At 33.1% G+C, this 20,682-nt stretch overlaps 1 long non-coding RNA gene across 1 annotated transcript; it reads left to right on the top strand.

Moving 5' to 3' along the window:
* Positions 1–632: 632 nt before the first annotated feature.
* Positions 633–14,919, top strand: LOC136032504 (uncharacterized). The gene is made up of 2 exons (XR_010618726.1): positions 633–741; positions 14,723–14,919. It is a non-coding gene; the product is annotated as an uncharacterized LOC136032504 (long non-coding RNA).
* Positions 14,920–20,682: the final 5,763 nt, after the last annotated feature.

Below are 20,682 nucleotides of genomic sequence, written 5' to 3'. Positions count from 1 at the left end.
TTGAACCCCGTCCCAAATTAATTACCAGCCACGCTAGGAATCGAGCCCGTACCTCTCGGTCAAAGGTTTCATTACCATGAACTGTTTGATATTTTGCTAGTCAGAGACACAAAGCAGCAATATTAACAATCATGTTTTTACGACTCGCTATTTACTTTTTTTTTCCTTTCCTATATTCTCTTTGCAGTTGGGAAAAATGCAGAAGTTTAGGGCAGAGACATTTTTTAATTTTAAGTTTTAAACAACATGATACATTAAGAAGTGAACGCAAGGCGCGTTTGCGAAGCCATGCTTTATACGAGCATGACTAGATCTGGTCATAGAAGCCGCTTCCTTGTTGATGCAATTGATATTTACTGCTAATGAACAGACCATATTAAGCTTATGGACAACAGACAGTAACTCCAGCGCTAGGGCTTCAGACATCCCAGGATTTGATATATAGTCTTTATGCTTTCGTATGCTATATTCGAAGCATGTCGTTCAGTTATGGATCTAATATCTTCCCACGACACAAGGGAATGCTTTATACATATTTAGCTAAGTGGGAGGGATGCTAACAATCTTTTTTGAAGCTGTAACTCATGTTGTTTGACATAATAACTGTTAAATATAACCTTATCATTGGGCAGTTAATTGCATGTGCTCCGCCTTGTAAACTTAGTTTTATAACAGTGTTTGAGCAAATCTAATGTGAAAAAATATAAGTACAAGGATGAATTTCTCGTAGGCTAGTTTTCCGTAAGTGTGATCTAAATGACCTCAGGTAACTTCTGGTGAAGTGTTCAAATGTTTGTGTTCTAGTATAAGTGGCATTGCCAGGTGATGGAAAACCCTCTTTTATCAAAAAATGCAATTGTTTTACTATTATGTATTGTTTTATCATACATTTGTACACGTTACGCGAAGACCCTTTTTTACAGTTCTTCCCTTCCCCCCTGATTATTTGGATATCGATCATAAAGATCCTTGACAACATCCGTCCATTATTCTCATGGTTACAGCACTAACTGCATCCTGATAAAGAGCAAACTCCGACCCAGTGGCACCGCTCTAAATCTGGTTATGCAATTTTGTTTTTTCAATATTTTAGTTAAAATAAAAATACCCCCTAAAAAATCCATTTTTCAATGAAAGAACAAAAAAAAACACGCCTTTTCCAAGAAACTTCGAATGCTTTCGAAGAAGCATTCGAGATAAACGAGATAGCTGATTCTTAAAGTAACATGTATCATTTAGATTAAGAGATAAAATAAAAGAACAAGTTATTTAAATGAAAATGAGGAGCAACATTAATATCTTAAAACGGACAGAAATTATTACGGACATGAGGGGATTAGGCTCCTCCTCAACACCTCGCTCTTTACACTAAAGTGTATTAATACTTTTAAAAAAGCTTCATATTGTTCTAATTAAGTGGTCCTTGTGTTTCTGGAGTCGTTCTTAAAGAATTGGGACAAAGTTCAAACTTTAGCGTAAAGAACGAGGTGTCGAGGAGAGGTTAATCCCCTTCATATACGTAATAATTTCTGTTCGTTTTAAATTTTAATATTTTCTCCTTACTTTCAGGTTAAAACAACTTTTTTTTTATTTTGTTTCCGATCGTTTTATAAATCATGCCATGAAATATGGCTCCAACTCCACCTCCCCACGAAAGTATTCTCTAGACAATTCGGTCCCGATGAAAATTTACTCCTGACAATTACCCTTAACAACTCCACGGGTAAAATTGAGACGGAAAAGAGAAAGCGAGACATATAAAAAGAATTTTCCTTAGGAATCCTGGCAAATTCCCCCAGTGTACAATTTCACCTGACATGTTCAGCCCCTGGAAACTTCGCTCTCCAAAGAAAATTCCCCCATACAAAACCCCCAGCAGAAAATTTGTCCCCCCCCCATGCAAAAACGTATACATACTGCCTAACAAAAAAAAGAATGCTTAAATAATGGGGAAATTTTATAACTTAAAGACCTTTCCTTGGGGCTGTGAGGGGGGGGGTCATGTTACGTCCAAAGGCTAGTTACTTAGCCTTTCAATTTTGATGAACAAAATCCATATCTCAAAATTTTGATCAGAAGTTTTGGGAAAAAGGGATGGAGGTGGGGGCCTAGTTGCCCTCCAATCCTTTTGGTCACTTAAAGGGTATTAGAACTTTTAATTTCCGTTCGAATGAGTCCTCTCACGAAATTCTAGGACCACTTGGTGCAGACGATCACCCCTGCGGAAAAAAAAACACGGAAAGAAAACCAAAAACAACAAATAAACACACATCCGTAATCTTTCTTCTGGCGAATAGTTATAAAATTCCACATTTTTGCAGATAGAAGCTTGAAACCTCTACAATAGAGGTTTCTAATGCAATGAATCTGATGGTATGATTGTCATTTAAGATTCTATGACTTTTAGGGGGTGTTTCTTCCTTTTTCAAAAATCAGGCAAGTCTTCTCAGACTCGTAGCCTTTAATGGGTAAGATTCAACTTATTGAAGCTTATATATATATATATATATATATATATATATATATATATATATATATATATATATATATATATATATATATATATGTATATATATATATATATATATATATATATATATATATATATATATATATATATATATATTTATATATATATATATATATATATATATATATATATATATATATATATATATATATGTATATATATATATATATATATATATATAATATATATATATATATATATGTATATATATATATATATATATATATATATATATATATATTATATATATATATGTATATATATATATATATATATATATATATATATATATATATATATATATATATATATATATATATATATATATATATATATATATATATATATATATATATATATATATATATATATATATATATATATATATATATATATATATATATATATATATATATATATATATATATAAACGCTTCCAACCACATTTTCTGCTACATATAAAATTGGAAGATATCAAAGATTTCATTTAGTTACAAAATTGTTCAAAATGAATTCGTTTTCATATTCGAACGTAGAACTGAGAAGCAGTATTTTCTCTTTTTATTTAAGCTTTAAATTTACATCCTTTCTCCTTTTGGTGATGAAACACTAAAGAAGTTTCAAAAATAACATTTATTTATTTACCCGGTCGATTTATTTGTTAAACAGATTTAAATTACCAAGGACAATGAAACCAAAATCTATTTGTTTGAATTTGTTTGAACTCACTCAGCAATACATATTTTATTTATTTTTTCTTTTCGAAAAAGTCAGAAATAAAACAGGCTTTTAATTAAAACGACTTTCATATGCAGTAATGCAGTTCTAGTAGTAGCGGGCGTCAAATTTCAAACAGTTCGTGATAACGAACTGTAGTAAGGAGCGACCCGGCTCAATAGTAACCGAAACTCTAAAAAATGGAATTTTGATACCAATAATTACATAAAAAAATCGTATTTTAATGCTGATTTTAAATATATAACTTTCATCAAGATTAGTCCTACCTACCAAAAGTTACGAGCCTGAGAAAATTTGCCTCATTTTAGAAAATGGGGAAAACACCCCCTAAAAGTCATACAATCTTAACGAAAATCACACCACCAGATTCAGCGTATCAGAGAACCTTATTGTAGAAGTTTCAAGCTCCTAACTACAAAAATGTGGAATTTCGCATTTTTTTTTTTCCAGAAGACAAATCACGTATGCGTGTTTATTTGTTTTTTTGTTTTGTTTTTTTGTTTGTTTTTTTCCCCAGGGGTGATCGTATCGACCCAGTGGTCCTAGAATGTCGCGAGAGGGCTCATTCTAACGGAAATTAAAAGTTTTAGTGCCCTTTTTAAGTGACCAAAAAAATTGGAGGGCACCTAGGCCCCCTCCCACGCTCATGTTTTCCCCAAAGTCACCAGATAAAAATTCTGAGATAGCCATTTTATTTATCATAGTCGAAAAACCTAATAATTATGTCTTTGGGGACGACTTACTCCCCGCAGTCCCCGTGGGGGGGGGGAGTTGAAAGTTAAAACCTTGACCTGTGTTTACATATAGTAATGGTTACTGGGAAGTGTACGGACGTTTTCATGGGGATTTTTTTGGTTTTGGAGGGAGAGTTGAGGTGGAGGGGGGGAGTACGTGGGAGGATCTTTCCATGGAAAAACTTCTCATGGGGGAAGAGATTTTCAATGAAGAGGGCGCAGGATTTTTAAGCATTATTTAAAAAAAAACAATGAAAAAATAAATAGGAAAAGTTTTTTTCTACTGAAAGTGAGGAGCAGCATTAAAACTTAAAACGAGCAGAAATTATTGCGCATATGAGGGGTTTACCTCCTCTTAATACCTCGCTCTTTACGCTAAAGTATTTTTAGTAATTTCAACTATTTATTCTACGGCCTTTGTGATTCAAGGTTCATTCTTAAGGAATTGGGACAGAATTTAAGCTTTAGTGTAAAGAGCGAGGTATCGACGAGGGGTGAACTCCCTCATACACGCAATAAAAACATACGAATATAGTAGTTCTTTGCGTAAGTTAATTCGTATATTATGTTTATTTTTTACTAATGAAAATGTTCGTAAAAAAATTAAAATCTCTAGTTGCCTTTTTTAATAATCAAAAAATTGGAAGGCAACTAGGCTTCCTCCCTCTCTCCTTTTTTCTCAAAATCTTCTGATTAAAACTATGAGAAAGCCATTTAGCAAAAAAAAAATTAATATGCAAATTTCGTTTCAATTATTTATGTGCGGAGAGCCAAGATCAAAACATGCATTAATTAAAAAACGTCCAGAAATTAAATAAAACAAAAAACAAGTTTTTTTAACTGAAAGTAAGGAGCAACATTAAAACTTAAAACGAACAGAAATTACTCCGTATATGAAAGGGGCTTTTCCTCCTCAACGCCCCGCTCTTTACGCTAACGTTTTTTTTACTGTTTTAAGAAGTAGAGTTAAGAGAAAGAGTCAAACTTTAGCGTATATATATATATATATATATATATATATATATATATATATATATATATATATATATATATATATATATATATATATATATACATATATATATATATATATATATATATATATTTACATATATATATATATATATATATATATATATATATATATATATATATATATATATATATATATATATATATATATATATATATATATATATATATATATATATATATATATATATATATATATATATATATATATATATATATATATATATATATATATATATATATATATATATATATATATATATATTTGTTGGTGTTGTGCTGAAGACAGCCCTTGGACATTGGGTCGAAGTATTAACTGAATTAAATTCCACTGTCTTAAAAAAATTTCTTTGTTGTTTTTAACCGTATTTGTTTGTTATGGAAAGGCAGTGGGTTCTTCGTCACTATTGAAAAGCTCCTAATGAACAAGCTATTAAAGGCCATATTAGCTGCGTTTACTTAGCCAAATATCTTTAAAGTATGTGTCTAGAAACTCTATTCAGTAATCATTCTCAGTTGCATAATCCAATCCGACCCTTTGGTGACCAGACCTTTCCTACCTTTTTACCTGCATAAAAAAGGGGAAATCTTTCACTTTTGAAGGACATCCCCTCAAACAAAAGTTATACAACACCAAGTATAAAATGCAACTTTATTAAATTAGGACTCCCCAGAGAATTCACATTTAATGACAATGACATGTCAGCTTCATAAAATCTTTTTGAACTAGCACTGACGAAAAAATGATTTCACTATTGTCTCTTCTAGCCAATAATCTACTTTTAAAAACATTTGCATGATCCTAGCCCTCCCTCCCCCCACAAAAAAATAATATGAACTAATAAATAACAAACTGAACCGTCTATAAGAATATTGGCCACAATACTCCCTCCCCCCCCCAGCCAGGAAAATCGGATTACCCCCTTTCAAATGCCCTTGCATTAGTTCATTCTCAGCAAACTCAGAATATCGGAATCATTATTCAGAATAATAAAATAATGTGTGATCATTAATAATGGCTCAAGACTCAAAGCATGACGTAGGACTCTAAGTAAATGTGCTAGATGTAAATTTTAAGTTATATAAGTGTTTTCTTCTTCTTTTTTTGGGGAACCATCATTTAAGAACTGGTTTAACAATTAGGATCGGGTTTAGAATAACGTTCGTTTTCCAAGATCCCACGCTATTTGAATTCAGAATTGCTTGAGAATTATCCTTAAATTTCCTTAATGACATATTCCTCATATACCTACTAAGAAATACTTGGTTTTATTTTTCCTCATAAGTTTCTTTGTATCTATAATTTTGGTTATGTTTCATTTTGATTATAGTCAATCAACAGCGATCTTTACAAAAATGGCAATATAAACATACCCTACGATTGGATGAAGTTTGAATTTTCATGTATAATTTTCAGGTGCCGAAATCCGAAAAATTATAATTTCGAAATGGTTCAAAGAATGAAACAAAAGTCCAGCAATTACCTCAGTAATAGGTTCTATTTAACTCCAAGTTGACTACTGAAGATACCCTACAATTTACTTCCATGTGCTGTATAGTTTTAGGTATTCGAGACATTGTCGGGTAAATGTAACATTTGTTTCAAAGCCATTTCGAATAGAAGGGTATACAACCAAAAATTTGAAAAATAGGTAATTATTCTAGACCGCAACAAGAGAAAGGACTTTTTTGTAAGTAATGGCTCACGAGCATGCACTGGTTACATTCGACTGACCACAAAATACCCCTTTATAAGGATGAATGATTTTCAGAAAAACTCGCTATTTTAATCGCAAACCTAATTGCGTTTGTTATAAGGAAAGATTATAAATTATTTATCAATTTTGCAGCACTTAGGTCAGCTATAAAAATTCAAAAAACGCTATTGCTTAACTTAGGTTGAAAAGTCAGCCCTTTACAAAAGTAAGTTTTATTGATTTATCCAGAACATTTCTATCTTCTTTCGTTCTCAGGGCGTTTAGAAAATTTAATTGTTTCCAAAATGTGCTATATTCCTTTTCTTGAATTACAGATATTTGGGAATTTGAGCTCCTGATACCAAGTAGATTTAAGTAGTTTGTTAGCTGGTTATGTACTAAACAAAAAAAGTTTTTTTTAACTCCAAGTAAGGAGTGACATTAAAACTTAAAACGAACAGAAATTATTTTGTATACGAAAGGGGTTTGTCCCCTCCTCAACGCCTCGCGCTTTACGCTAAAGTTTAGCTCTTTCTCACAAATCTACTTTTTAAAACAATAAAAAATATTAGCTTAAAGAGTTAAAATAGTTAACATTCTATGACTTTTAGGGGGTGTTTCCCCCTATTTTCTAAAATAAGGCAAATTTTCTTAGGCTCGTAAATTTGATTGGTAAGACTAAACTTGATGAAATACTTGATATATATTTTGAATTAGCATAAAAATGTGATTCTTTTGATGTAACTATTGGTATCAAAATTCCATTTTTTTAGAGTTTCGTTTACTTTTTAGCCGGGTCGCTCCTTACAACAGTTCATTAACAGTTCATAACTATTTGAAAATCTTCTTTTTACGGGCTCTATGCAGCCCAGTAGCAGTCTTAATATGGCTAATAAAGTTTTTGGGAGGGGCTCTATTAATGTCATAAGAAATACCTTAAAGTAAAATAAGTGCAGATAAAAAGCAAAGTGCAAATATTTATACCATTTTTCATCCAGGAGTGTAAAATATCTAAAAAGCTTTTGCAATCACTTTTTAAAATGCGTTCTCGTCAGGCCTATGGACGTAATATTGCACAAATAGCAATGCACAGTAATGTTTAAATTTGCTTCTAATTCATGTCTTACTTTAATCGCTAAATGTCATTGATACGACAAGAGTTTGTGCAGTAATTACCTTCTTGATCATGTGTGTCTGTTTTGATTTGTTTGTTTTTCTTCTTTTCTTTTTCTTCTACTCCGTCTTATCAACTTATGTGAATGATGGGTGTTCAATAAATAAATTAATAATTCTACCTTAGAGGAAAATGCATCTTAAAAAATCACAAAAATAGGCAAACATGTGGAATAGAAACATATTAAAAAAAAAACAACAGCAGAGATATAAAAAAAACAAAATAAATATTTACGGCTCTATATGCTAGATTTTCTCACAGCTGACCTGACATTTAATAAACAACTTTTATAGGGCTTAAGATGCTTGTACGGATAAATACAACACGGGGGGAGGGTGTACCCCTACTCAAAATTGAAATTTTAAAGCTTTCAATAGAATTTACCGTATTTCTCATAGTTTGCTTGTTTTGAGTAATTTAGACTTACAAAATCTGGCTTCCCTGACGTCAGGTCCTGCTTACGTGTCCATTATATACGTATCACTTGACGGTTAAATTCCTAGTGCAGTCATTCGAAACTTGGATCAAAGTGTTATTCTGTCATTGGGTAATTGGTATGGCGAGAGGTTAAAATTTTTAAATAGAAGCAATGTGATTAGAATACTTAGGTTAATGTTTGTCATTCCAATGTTTTAGAATCCTTGATTCAAAATATTAATCGAAGACCTGTACACGATCGGATGTCAGTTAATTCTCGCTTCTTGAAGTTGATATTCAAAATTCCAATTAAAAAGCAGTCACTGTCTGACAGAACTTTGAATAAGAATGCATACATTTCCCACTTGATCGGCAGAACATATTCTCCTCAAATAATTCGACTTTAATTTAAGCAAAGAATCTCAAAGCTTGGATCATAGTCAACGAAATTCTATTATAAAACAGAAATGATTTTAACCACCATCTTATCTGAATATGTATTATAAAATATAATATAATATTTCAGCATATATATATATATATATATATATATATATATATATATATATATATATATATATATATATATATATATAAATATTCTCAAAGCCTGGATCATAGTCAACGAAATTCTATTACAAAACAGGATTGATTCTAACCGCCGTCTTATTTATATTTGTTCTTTCTTTTGATAAGTTTATTCATGTCGAATTCGCACGTTCTCATTCTCTTTTTTCTTCTTGGTTTTCTTTTCTTTCATCTTTTGTTCTGGCAAGTTGTGATGTTTTTATTTTATTGAGATACGATGCAGTTTATTAGGTAGTGGATGGCTTTCCCTTTTATTAGCTCTGACTACCCATTTTCGTTTATAATTAAAATAAAAATATGATGCGCTCGTAACATGGTATATCATTGCTTAAAATAAAAAAAAAACATTTGTGGGCCATGGTTGACAAAAAAAAAATACATAACAACGAACAGTTTATGACCAAAAACGCATCCTTAAATCCAAACTAATAAAACAAATAAATTAAAGAAAATCGAAATATTGAAAAAATGGTTAAAATTTTTAATAAGACTCCAAAACCTTGCAAGAAAAAAACTTGTTGCTCATATTTAACTCTTTTAGATGACATTTTTCAACTTTAACAAAAGCACAGATATCTGATTTTAAACCAACAGTTTAAGTAGATCAGCTATTCGTTCTCAGTCATTCTGAAGCAAATGATTAGACCAACCTAGGTCAGAAATGAATACTTAAAGAAGATGTTTTCCATCTCTTACATCTCTCACTATCTATATTTCTCTATCTCTCTTCCCCTCATTGCCTCTCCTCTTACGTTTATACTCCTAATTCATGGGACATGAGCAGAGAAAAAAAAAAATCAGGAAACTATAGGAAAATTTCGGGAAATTTTTTATAGGATTTTTTTTTTGAAAAAAAAAATGCAGGGAAGGATAGGAAAGGACATAGGATTTGTTTTCCCGTTAGCAATAAGAAACACATAGAAGCTTTTTTGAAGAATGTTTCGAACAAATTGTTTGATTTTTTCTATTAAAATCGTAGATTTTTGCCCAATACCCTAATATATCTGCTTGTTTTATTAAACCTAACTAAAACAAGCAGAACCCTCCTGGGCAATTTTGAACGACATCACTTAGTATTAATACTCAGCTCAATTTTATAAGTGGGGGAATTTCCCTACGGGTGATCACCTGTGAGGGGATTTTCGGTGGAAATTGTGAATGGGAGAGTCATCTACGGGGTTAAATTTTTGGAGGGTAAATTGTCCGGAGGAGTTTTTCATAGGGGATTTTCTGGAAAGATTTTTCTGGGGGGGGGGGCTTTTTGGGGAATAATTGCCTACCGCCATCTCTTAATCTTCTAGCTAGTGCCTTTTAGAAGAAACAGCAAAATCAAGGCTAATTAAACTCTTTCTGTCTAAAAGTCAAAACCAAAAAACGACAAAAAATTTATTGCAAGATTTATGTTATTGTCGAACATATACAAAGTAAACTGTGGTTACTCTGGGTAATCTTACCTAATTTAAATGATATATAAACGTCTTTAATCTTTCAAGCTAATAAAATATCAACTTGTTGCGACCGTAGGACGTTTCATAGATAGATAGATAGATTTATTCATACGAAAGCCCAATTGGGCCATGGTGACATTCACAAAACAAGCGAAAAAATACAGCAACAAAACATAGACTGAAAAGTTATTAAACCTTTTTATCATATTAAACCTTTGCGTCGAATCACCTTTTGCAAAATTGTAATTAAATTGGGAAGGGCTGCAAATTTAAAGTCACTTATCGAGACTGGCACAGAGACTAGGACTGACCATAGCAAAAATTGGTTTTTAAAACCTCCATCCAAATTACAATAAATCTTTGAGGTCTACCTTAATGACAACCTGAACTTCCGTCTAGGATATTGTGATGTTCCGTGATCCTTACCTACTGAATCTAATAACTCACATGAGCGGTGGTTTCCAATTCTGTCACTCAATTTGAGTCGTTTCCGATTTGAGGTTCGTCTGAAATGATCTTCAGATTAAACACAGCAGGAGACCGCTTCAAGTTCGATGCATCAGCTCATTCGCTTGTCAAAACCCTGGCCACTCTTTGCATTAATACAGGTGCTTCACTACCAAAACCAATCACCATATTTAAAGTAATTTTCCAAATACAGAAAATTTATTATAAGTTTGTTGATTACTCAGTATATTGTCTATCGTTATGTAAAGGCCTAGCACGTGTCTTAGTAATACTGACTTTGATTCCATAGAACACATTATATGGCTGTCAATAACAACTAAGTACATTTATTTATATGTATTTTCCTTAGTTGTGACGAAATCGCACTATATGCTGTTATATTCTTATAACCAAGGCCGTATCCATAGGAAGGAGGAGGTCCCGAAATTTTTGTCCGACTCGTCAAAACGTAGAAAAAAAGAAAATAAATAAATTTTTGGTGTCATTTTCAAAGTTCCCGAAAAAAATCCCCCCGTCCAGAAAAAATACTTTTGTAGCCCCCTACCCCCTCAGAAGAAAACCCTGGATACAACCCTGCCTATAGCATCAATTTCTTAATTTTGGAAAATAAATCAATTCTTTTTTTAATTTATTTCAAAACAGCATATGAAGCACCCTAGTCACTAGTCACTCAAAAGCGTTGACTTAGCAAAGAGTAATGCATGTACCGTGTATTAGTCACGTAGCTCATATAATAAAACAAATGATCATACAGTGTTTAAAGATGGCTTATTTTATCATTAATTTAGACATCTACTGTAGGCCTACTTTTCAATTAAAAAAAGAGAAAGAAACAATATGAAGACACCCAGCCAGCTTTTTAACTTCCAGACACTCCCCCATGGACACAAATAACATGGAATAAAAATTCATGTATACATCCAAAATTTATGTGAGCAATCTTTGTGCGTCCAAGGTAATGTGATCTCTGCTTCACCTTGGCAGGAGCGTTAAATTGTGCAACTAGCACATTTCACAACTAAGGCTCCAAGGACACAGTTTAACCCGAAGTTGGATATGTAACTCTTTAGTAGCCTACATTCTTTACCCAGGGCTTTTGATTTGTACCAAAGTGTGCATCCAAGGTATTTTGAGTTTGTTGATGATCAGGCAAATATTACACTATGGATATTCAAAATCAAAACCTGGCAACTCAGAGTTTTACAAGTAACGTTGGATTTCTCTACAGAATGCTTCAAGTTCTACCCAAATCTTGCATCCATGGAATTCTCTGCCTTTTGACAATAGGGCAATAGGCTTAGACAATAAAAGGCGATATATTGCAAACATAAACCCAAAAGAAATCACAATATGTACATATTTCGGGAATAGTGTCATTAATTTTGATATTTACCAAAGTCACTGATTGAAGTTGCGTGGCTGAAATTTTAATTCGTGATTTTGAAGATAAAAAAAACAAACAGCACGCTCCCGTAACAAATGCTCCCTGTTTTTACTATTGACTAGATGTACTTTTCGTTTTTGAGTTTATGACGGCCTGGATTTGCTAAGTACAATCTTGCAAGGCTTACTGTGTGCTGTTTCTCCTAGAGGTTTGAATTTGCGTGTAAGGCAAAAATCTTGTTTAAGTACATATCTATCCAAGTTGCCGAATTAGGAAAACAGCCATTTTTCTTCAAATAACGTATGAATTACACCAAATCATTATTTTTAATACATTATAATTTGTATCGAATGATTTCTGAGCTAGTTGCTGATGAGGCTAATATTATAATATGAAGTCCATAAGCAAAACACAATAGCCTAAGTAAAAGTATCACAAATTGAGTTTGATTTTCATGAAAGTTTGTATTTAAAGGTTTAGAAGTCATTAGCTGTAGTCTACACGCTTGTGTAGACCTTCTGTCATTCAGTACCAAGAAAATGTCAGAGATAAGAAGAAGCACTGGGTTAAGTAGATAATGTTATATACTTTTATATAATTCGAGTTATATGCTTAAATATATTTCATATTAGTGTATATACAAAAGCATTAAATATAGTAATATACCTCGAATCAACAAAAATTTTAATATTTTTTTTTGCCACACCACGTTTATGCAAACTCTTGGGGGGGATTAAAAAAACAACAACGAAAACAGGCAAATTAATGAAAAATATGCAAAGCTGTTTGGGGATATTGTGAAGATCTTGAAATCTCCGTAGAGGAATGGCACATGTTAAAAGCCTCTCTCCTCTCTATACCTACCAAGTAGTTGTTTAAATAGAATATATTTAATCATCTGTACATTGCTTAATACTTAAATGAGTTTCTGGTACGTTAAATGCAAAAAAATTTAAGCAACATTTTCAAAAATATTTAATGTCTCGTCTTGAATACGAAGCTCTTTTTATCAAATAGTTCGTGGTAACGAACTGTAGTAAGGAGCGACCCGGCTCAATAGTAACCAAAATTCTAAAAAGTGGGATTTTGATACCAATAGCTACATCAAAAGAATTGCATTTTACTGCTGATTTTAAATATATAAGTTTCATCAAATCACACCATCAGATTCAGTTTGACTCTTTTTCGCAAATCTACTTTTTAAAACAATAAAAAGAACTTTAGCGTAAAGAGCGGGGCGTTGAGGAGGGGACAACCCCTTTCATATACGGAATAATTTTTGATCGTTTTAAGTTTTAATGTTGCTCCTTACTTTCAGTCAAAAAAAATTCTTTTTTTATTTAATAGTATTATAAAGTATGCGGTGAATAATTTATTTTTAATATAGCAGTCCCTTCACTCTAATTTGATCTTAACTTTGATACAAAAATTAAATACTTACTGGGGCATACATTTCCCAAACGGCAAAGTGTCAGCAAAGCGTTTGCCTTCTTTGTGTATTCTACCTCAAAATTATTTATTTGTGTCTGTCAGCTTTATATGGCTTTGCCTAACAAGGATCTCTATAATGACAGAGAACGTTTTAGAATCATTCGATATGTACACGCAAATAAAGTATTTTTGTCCATAAATTGGATATTTTTATATAGTTTAATAGCTAGTATAGCACCGTTTACTAGGCCTGGGAAAATAGTGGATTTACCCTCACTGGCAGACAGAAGCCATTTCTACCCTATGTTTAGCCAACCATCAAAAAGAATTTTTAATCAGTTCTTTTCAAATCGATAAACCTAGGAGACATTTGGGGGGCTAAAGGGGCGTGGTTTTTGATTCCGTCGGTTCTTTTGTGGCTACTTTTCTTCACATTTTGTTGTACCCTACCCATAATAGACATGGTGTTTGCTCTGTAATTAAGACCAATTTAGGGTATCAGAAGTAACCGAGGCCCGGGTAAAACGATTGACAGAAGTTTATTGCTGTGTATTAACTATTGGTTAAAAACAGTAAAGTTAAGTCATTTTTCATGATTTGTGCCAATTTTGGTAATATTCATACCAATTACTGTTTGAAGGTAGTAATCAGTCACAATAATACAACCCAAGAACTTAGGGGGGTAGAAATGTAATAGTAAATGGAGGTTTGAAGGCTCATTGATATGACAATATACTAATAAACAGCTGAAATTAAAAATAAATAGAGATATTGAAGGCAATTAGATTATTTATCTGTTCAATTAGTTAATACAAATAAAACGTACATCTGAAATGAGACCGTTCGCATGAAAAAATATGGAATCAAGATAACGTGTTAACTAGGTTTAAATTTTTTCCCATAAATATTGTCTAATTTTTCATGTTCATCAATAAAATTTCCGCTTATAATTCAGCAGATCCAATGTTTTTTTTTTTTTTTTTTTTATAACAAGTACAGTCTATGTCTGATCAAGTTTGTTTTTACTATTAAACAGTTCTTATGGGGAAAACAGTTTTCTTTAATAGGTTAACATTTTCAGAACATTCCGCGAGATGTGCATCAGATTGAAACAGATGAGAGTTCAACTACCTTCATTCGGAAGAATATATGTTAGGATGAATATAATATGACAAGTGATGTGTGAGTTCTGATGGGTAGAACTCTTACTGTGGAATTGATGATTTATTTTGGAAAAGCTTTTTTTAGTTTTAAATTTTAATACAATGATTAACCCTTTTCTCGATGCATTTTTTTTTTGCAGAAGTTAAACCTTGACGTAAAGAATGAAGATTGGATATGTCGATGGTTTACCCTCCTTATATTGAATATAGCTTTGGATGTAATGCTAAAAAAAGAACAGAAACTGAATAAAAAGAAGAAATTCTTTTTTCAAGTGAAATTACCAAAGCATTAAAATTTAAAACGAACAGAAATTAACTTGTATGTGACGGTGATGCCTCATTTAAACCCAACATTTTACCCTTAATGAGGCTATTCTCTCGGGGCGAAGCAACCTCACCATTTACTGGAGAATTTTTCTTCCTTTAAGTTTTATGTCGCTTTTTACACTTCGTTATGTCGCTTTTTACATTCGTAAGAAACTTTGTTCTTTTTATTTAATACGAAAAGAGAAACTATGATACCACTTACCTAGAGAGTGGCAGTGAAATTAAATAAGGTTTTATTAGAAAGATTAAATAAAAAAAAACTAATTTTTTAGCTGAAAGTAAGGAGCGACATTAAAACTTAAAACGAACAGAAATTACTCCGTATACGAAATGGGTTGTCCCCTCCGCAATCCCTCGCTCTTTACGCTAAAGCTTTTAATTGTTTTAAAAAGTAGAATTGTGGCAAAGAGTCAAACTTTAGCGTAAAGAGCGAGGGATTGCAGAGGGGACAACCCATTTATATACGGAGTAATTTCTGTTCGTTTTAAGTTTTAATGTCGCTCCTTACTTTCAGCTAAGAAAATTAGTTTTTTTTTTTTATTTAATTTCTGAACGTTTTTGAATTAATGCATGTTTGGTTTTGGCTCTCCGCACATAAATTTTGAGAAATAAGGGGTGGAGAAGGAGGCCTAGTTGCCCTCCAGTTTTTTGGTTACTTAAAAAGGCAACTAGAACTTTTAATTTTTAACGAACGTTTTTATTAGTAAAAAATATACGTAACTTAAGAATTAACTTACGTAACAAACTTTCATAATCTTATATTTCTATTATGTATACGAGGGGGTTTGTACCCTCGTTAATACGTCGCTCTTTACACTAAATCGTAAGTTTTGTCCTAATTCTTTAAGAATGACCCCTGAAACAGAAAGGCCGTAGAATAAATAGTTGAAATTACTAAAAATACTTTAGCATAAAGAGCGAGGTATATATATTTCCTCCTAAACACCTCGCTCTTTATGCTAAAGTATTTTTAGAACCCCTCATATGCGTAATAATCTCTGTTCGTTTTAAGTTTCAATGCTACTCCTTCCTTTCATTTGAAAAAACGTTTTCATGTTTATTTTTCATTGTTTTCTTATAGTAATGCTAGAAAATCCTGCGCCCTTTTCATTGAATTTTTCTTCCCCCATGACAGATTCCTCCAAAACAAGATCCTCCAACATAGCCCCCTCCCCTCAGCCCCACCCCCAAACAAAATAAAATCCCCCTGAAAACGTCTGTACACTTCCCAATAACCATTACTATATGTAAAAACTGGTCAAAGTTTGTAACTTGCAGCCCCTCCCCCAGGGATTGTTGGGGAGTAAGTCATCCCCAAAGACATAGTTATTATGGTTTTCGACTATGCTGAACCAAATGGCTATCTCAAAATTTTGGTCCGTTGACTTTGGGAAAAAATGAGCGTGGGAGGGGGCCTAGATGCCCTCCAATTTTTTTGGTCACTTAAAAAGGGTACTAGAACTTTTCATTTCCGTCAGAATGAGCCCTCTTGCGACATTCTAGGACCACTTGGTCGATACGATGACCCCTGGGGGAAAAAAAAACAAATAACAAAACAAACAAACAAATAAAAACGCACCCGTGATTTGTCTTCTGGCAAAAAATACAAAATTCCACATTTTTGTAGATAGGAGCTTGAAACTTCTACAGTAGGGTTCTCTGATACGCTGAATCTGATGGTGTCATTTTTGTTAAGATTCTACGACTTTTAGGGGGTGTTTCCCCCTATTTTCTTAAATAAGGCAAATTTTCTCGGGCTCGTAACTTTTGATGGGTAACACTAAACTTGATGAAACTTATATATTTAAAATCAGCATCAAAATGCGATTCTTTTGATGTAGCTGTTGATATCAAAATTCAGTTTTTTAGAGTTTTGGTTACTATTGAGCCGGGTCGCTCCATACTACAGTTCGTTACCACGAACTGTTTGATAAAAACCAGGATGCTCATTGATAGCAAAAACAGTAACGCTCATACGAAAAATCAAAGAAATTTCCGAAGAGACGCTGGCTGTAGTAATTCAAAAGGAACTATATGATTTTGCATTAACGCCAAAATTTATTTGTTATCTTTTGTTTCCATTGCAGCTGAGCCCTCTTGTAACTGAACCCTCGTGCAACTGAACCCTCATATAGCTGAACCCCGGTATAGCTGAACCACACTTCACTGGACCTCATACAACTGAGCCCACATGCAACTCGACCCCAGTTAAGCGAATCCCCATGTAACTAAACCCCAGAGCAACTGAATATCTGTACAACTGGACCCTCGTACAACCTCGTACATTAACTGAACGCTTGTGTAACTGAGCCCCATTTAACTGAGCATCATACCACTCAAACCTATCTAATTGAACTCCTGTGTAACTGAACAAGTATGCAACTAAACGTCCGTGCAACTGAACCCCCTTTAACTGAACCCCCGTGCAACTCAACTCCATGTAACTGAACCCCCGTGTAACTTAACCCCACTGCAACTAAACCCCTTGCAACTGAACCCTCATGCAACTGAGCCCCATTTAACTGAAAACTGGTACAACCATACCCCGTGGAACCAAACCCCATTTTACTGAACCCTCGTGCACCTCAACTCTCGCACTCAGTTTTTCAGTATTCTACAAATATGGGACAATGTCATGGAGTAAAACACAAGTTAGAATATTTACATGTTCGACCTTGTTGTAATTGTTTGTTTTTTAAAGTCATAAAATAAATGCCTTTCAGATCAATCATAGGCAGCGCTATAACGCTGCCTAAGTAAAGAGTGATGTGAACACAATTTTGTTTTTTTCTTCTGACCAAGGCACTTCGTATAGAAACTTCGAAAGGGGCTCATTCTATTGGAAGTTGAAATCTGTAGCGCCCTTTTTAAGAGTCAAGAGTAACTGGGGAACAGCAAGCCCCCTCCCCACGTCCATCATTTCCCCAAACACATCCAAGGAAAATTTGAGACAGTTATTTGGTTCAAAAATAGTTGAAAGATTATGTAAGAAGATCTTCAGGGATGAAACAATCACCAAGAGCCTGGGGGCAAGGGTTGTAAGTTATTTTTCGGGGATACATAAGGTTTTTATGGACTGGATGGTTGTATAGATTTCGGATGGAGCTCATTTGATAGGAAATCGGAAGTTCTAGTACCCTTTTTAGGAGTCAAAAGTGATTGGCGGAAAACCCACCCAATTAACCTTTTGGGACAGCTCTTTTGCGGCTATTTGTTCAGAATTATTGAAATGTCCAGTAATTATTCCTTTGGGGATGTCAACCCTACCCCAAAGCCCTCAAGGCAAGGGCTGTGAGTAAGGCAATTCATTAATTGTTCACATATAGTAAATGTTTTTGAGAAAGGTGGGCATGTTTAAACTTTACTTTCCAAAATAATGAAGGGCATTCTGTTGAGCCTCTCAGAGAATGTTGAGAGGAGTTTGAAACTATATCAAAACACGTTATGTGCAAACGGGTTTTCAAAAGGGTGTTACTCAGGAATGACTGAGTATATTAATTTGGAACTTTCAGGAAATGATAAGAGAGATGATCAATTGACCAAAAGGGCAATATTTGCACGGTACTACTACTATTACTACTGCAACTACTACTACTACTAATTCAACACTTACTATTACTATTACTACCATTACTACCACTAAAACACTGCTCTTGTAGCACGTACTACCAAGGCTGAGGATACTAAAATGAACACCTGTGGAAGGTTGTGGATCTGTAGAACAACGTCCAGAGGAACGTTGAACTAAATCTAAACATACTATGTGCACACAGTCTGCTGATACAGGCGTATCAGAAATATTTTTGGAACGGCTTACATGAAACTTCTGGGGCATCTGATATTTTTTCTATTAAGGCAGCGCTTAGGAAGGTAAAAATTTTGCGATGAAAACTATGAAGGGAATGTAGGTGAAAACTATGTTCTGGTCTTGAGAAGAGATGAGAGTTGTCAGCCCTTCTCAGGCTAATTTTTGCTCGTTTTTAGGTTGACTTGGTTATTTATTGTAATTTCTGTTTTATTTGAATTTCCTTTATTTATTAACAGTGAATTATGGCAGTTTTACGCTTGGAAGAATATTTGCCTTTATTTCTGTTCATTTTTGGCTTAGTGGAGCTCTTTACTTTGTTTTTGATAAACTTGTTTTAGGAAAAAAGTTTTTAAAATTAATTTTTGTTTGTTCTTTAATGAAATAAAAAAACATTTGTGTTTGTTTGCTTTAAAGCATTAAATATCTAAAATATCTAATATCTATTATGCGTACTAATATATTTGTTTTTAATTATTAAGTTATTTAATTGTTACCGCTATATACAATGTGTTTTTATCATTACGTATGTTATTATCATGTATTTTAATTTTGTCTACAGGTGTTGGTATTTTCTTTTTTTTTGTCATGGCCAAAAGAGGCTTTTGTTTATTTATTTCTTTTCTGGTTTTCAAACAGTTCGTGGTAACGAACTGTAGTAAGGAGCGACCCGGCTCAATAGTAAACGAAACTCTAAAAAACTGAAGTTTGATGCTAAAAGATACATAAAAAAAATCGGATTTTCATGCTGATTTTAAACATTTAAGTTACATCAAATTTAGTCTTTGTCATCAAAAGTTACAAGCCCGAGAAAATTTGCCTTATTTTGGAAAATAGGAGGAAACACCCCTTAAAAGTCATAGAATCTTAACGAAAATCACAAAATCGCATTCAACGTATCAGAGAACCCTATAGCAAAAATTTCAAGCTACTATCTACAAAAATGTGGAATTTCGTATTTTGTTTACTCGTTTTTTTGTTTATTTTTTTTTTCTTTTCCGCAGAGGTCATCGTATCGACCAAGCGGTACTAGAATGTCACAAGAGCGCTCATTCTAACGGAATTGAAAAGTTCTAGTGTCCTTTTTAAGTGGCCAAAAACATTGGAGGGAACCTAGGCCCCCTCCCACGCTCATGTTTTCCCCAAAGTCAATGGATCAAAATTTTAAGATAGCCATTTTGTTCCGCATAGTCGAAAATCATTATAAATATGTCTTTGGGGATGACTTACCCCCCCCCCCAAGGGGAGGGGGCTATATGGGAGGATCTTTCCTTGGAGGAATATGTCATGGGGGAATAGAAATTCAATGAAAAGGGCGCAGGAGTTTCTAGCATTACTACAAAAAATACAAAAGTAAACATGAAAAAGCTTTTTCAATTGAAAGTAAGGAGTAGCATTAAAACTTAAAACGAACAGATATTATCACGCATATGAGGGTTTCTTCTCCTCCTAAATACCTCGCTCATTATGCTAAAGTTTTTTTAGTAATTTCAACTATTTATTCTACAGCCTTTCTGATACAGGGGTCATTCTTAAAGAATTGGGACAAAACTTAAGATTTAGTGTAAAGAGCGAGGTATTAACAAGGGGACAAACCCCCTCATATGCATAACAAAAATATAAGAATATAGAAGTTTGTTACGTAAGCTAATTCTTAAGTTACGTATATTTTTTACTAATGAAAACGTTCGCTAAAAATTTAAAGTTCTAGTTGCCTTTTTGAGTAACCGAAGAATTGGAGGGCAA

Source organism: Artemia franciscana, chromosome 10, assembly GCF_032884065.1.
Source record: "Artemia franciscana chromosome 10, ASM3288406v1, whole genome shotgun sequence".
In the NCBI taxonomy this organism is placed as follows: domain Eukaryota; kingdom Metazoa; phylum Arthropoda; class Branchiopoda; order Anostraca; family Artemiidae; genus Artemia; species Artemia franciscana.
This window is presented reverse-complemented; position numbering and strand designations above follow the sequence as displayed.